Raw genomic sequence first — 2,850 nt, 5'->3', positions numbered from 1 at the left:
AAGTTTCCCCTTCCTGGGACAATGAATTCACGGTGTTCTTATTTCAATTTCCAGGAGTGTATAATACATATGTCATTTTGAAGAGAAACCCTGATTTTTTTTTTTATTTATACCGAAATAGCGTAGTTTGGTAATTTGCCGATAGTCAGTGCTAGTAGCAAACATGGCGAGTTCAGGTGCAATGTGAGCTTTCTGTGTGTTGGAGTTCGACAAAAACAAGTGTGCTACAACTGTTTCATGAAATGGCCTCCTCAATCATCAGATCTCACTCTGTGTGACTTTTTTCTGTGGGGACACATTAGAGATCTAGTGTATGTACCACCTCTACGAAATGATGTAGCAGAGTTCCAGGAGAGAATACGGGAAGCAACTACCACAGTCGATGATGCCATGCTGGGACGGGTATGGCAAGAATTCGATTAGTGTATTGACGTCTGATGGGTCACTCATGGTTCACATATCGAATGTTTGTAAAAAAACTTTCGGTGTTTCTCTTCAAAATGCAATATGTATGACATCTGAAACTTCCTAGCAGATTAAAACTGTGTGCTGGACCGAGACTCGAACTGAGGACCTTTGCCTTTCGCGGGCAAGTGCTCTACCAACTGAGCTACCCAAGCACGACTCACGCCCGGTACTCACAGCTTTACTTCCGCCAGTACCTCGTCTCCTACCTTCCAAACTTTACAGAAGCTCGCCTGCGAACCTTGCGGACTACCACCTCTGAAAGAAAGGATACTGCAGAGACATGGCTTAGCCACAGCCTGAAGGATGATCCCAGAATGAGATTTTCACTCTGCAGCGGAGTGTGTGCTGATTTGAAACTTCCTGGCAGATTAAAACTGTGTATGTACAATGTGCCTGTATAATCTTTAGTTCTTGTGCAATAAATGATTGAAAGTGTTACGAACTTTATATATAGAGCCTGTGTTTGTACTGATGTTCAATAAGCACATTCTATTGGAAAAAGTGGTGTGGATGGCGTGAACCAGTGGACAGTGACCTGTAAAAAGTGTGGAGGGTTGCCGGCCGCGGTGGTCTAGCGGTTCTAGGCTCTCAGTCCGGAGCCGCGCGACTGTTACGGTCGCAGGTTCGAATTCTGCCTCGGGCATGGATGTGTGTGATGTCCTTAGGTTAGTTAGGTTTAAGTAGTTCTAAGTTCTAGGGGACTGATGACCATAGATGTTGAGTCCCATAGTGCTCAGAGCCATTTGAACCATTTTTGTGGAGGGTTGGCCCTCTGTGTCTTCCATGAAGTCGTTCACCACGTTGCAAAGCACTGGTAACTCTCGGTCATATGCTGACACAACCAAGAGGACACTTTTAAATTATGGGAGAAAAGTGTTCGTTGCAAAACTGCGCCATTAGCAATGTCACCAGCGTCAGCAGAGATAGACAAGTGCGCCTTGGACGAGGGGTGGGCCAATGTCGCTGCTTTCAGTAACGACAGTATGATGGATTCAAATGCTTATAATATATTTTCCGACCACAGAAGAGTTCTGTTTACCTTCGGGTTCATAGTGGAAAGGCCGTTGGTAAGAGGTGTTAGAATAGCTGCTGCTTGCGGAATGTGACGCCAACAGAAATTGATCATGCCAAAAAATCTATGAATTTCCTTGTAAGTTGAGAGTCTAGGTGTTAGATGAATTAACCCAGTCCTTCGCTCTGTTGGTCTCAGTCCCTCTGACGAAACGGAGTGGCCTATAAATGTTACTTCCTGTTGTCATAAGTGGCACTTTCGGTGTTCAGTGTTACACCTAACCATTCCATGGTGGTAAAAATCTGTTTAAGGTGATATTCGCGTTCATGTGGCGAAGAAGAAGAAACCAGAACACTGTCCAGAAATGGGAAGCAAAATGAGAGTTTGCACAGTGTAGAGTTGAATCTCTGCTTCGTTTGTGGCGAATTTTTCAGTCCAAGTGGCATGTATAAACATCCAAATAACCCAAAGGGGGTTACAATAGCGGCTTTAGGAGTGTCATCTATTTCCACTGGCATTTGCAAGTATGTCTTCTTGTTTCATATGACGCTGAAAACAGAGGGATCCGATGGTGAACGGGCAAAGCCTTGGATGTTGGGTACCAGATATCGATCAGGGATGGCTGTGGAACTGAGGGTCCCTGCACATATGAAATGTGCCATACTTTTTGGGGGGCAATTTATCAATGAAGCCCAAGGGTTGTTCGAGGGGTGGACCATGTCCTTAGTTATTAATTAATCTACAGGCGCTTCAGTGATCAGTAACTTTTCAGAAAGAAGGCACTGTACCATGTAGGAGACAGGATGTCCCTCTGTGGTTTCAGTTCAGTGGTTCGTGCTACCCTTAATGTCGTGGTGACTTAAGGGCTGGTACACACTAAGTTTACATGTGGTGGAGTCAGTGTCACCGCTTGCACTGTTACAGATAGCACTGTCACTACCCTGTATGCAATTCGTTGGTTCAAAAACGAGATAGTTTCAATGGGAAGGCAAACTAGACTGCAGTATGTCTAACAGATTTATCCAGTGTTGGCTCGTGTTTTCACAGCACTTCTCCAGAAGCAGCCTGTATTCACGTTGTCAGAAGTGTCTATAAAATTCAGATTCAGTAAAGCCTGAGTCAGTAATTCGTCGAGGTGAGCATACTCGTTGTTACTGCCAGGGTTGTGGATGAAGTTCTGTACTCTGTTTCGCAGGTCCTCCAATTTATGTTGGATGTCCTTGAGGCTGAAGTTCTGCGAAGTTAGGCTCTCCACATTGGCGGAAGGTCGAGGTAACAATGATAGGAGCTGATAATCGGAGTCGCTTGCACAGTGACGTCTGTAATAATGAACTCCTTTATTGTAAAGGCAGACGTTCTACTCTGTAGTG

This window comes from Schistocerca serialis, chromosome 8 (genome assembly GCF_023864345.2).
Source record: "Schistocerca serialis cubense isolate TAMUIC-IGC-003099 chromosome 8, iqSchSeri2.2, whole genome shotgun sequence".
Lineage (NCBI taxonomy): Eukaryota > Metazoa > Arthropoda > Insecta > Orthoptera > Acrididae > Schistocerca > Schistocerca serialis.
The sequence above is the reverse complement of the archived record's forward strand: the minus strand, read 5'-3'. Positions refer to the sequence as shown.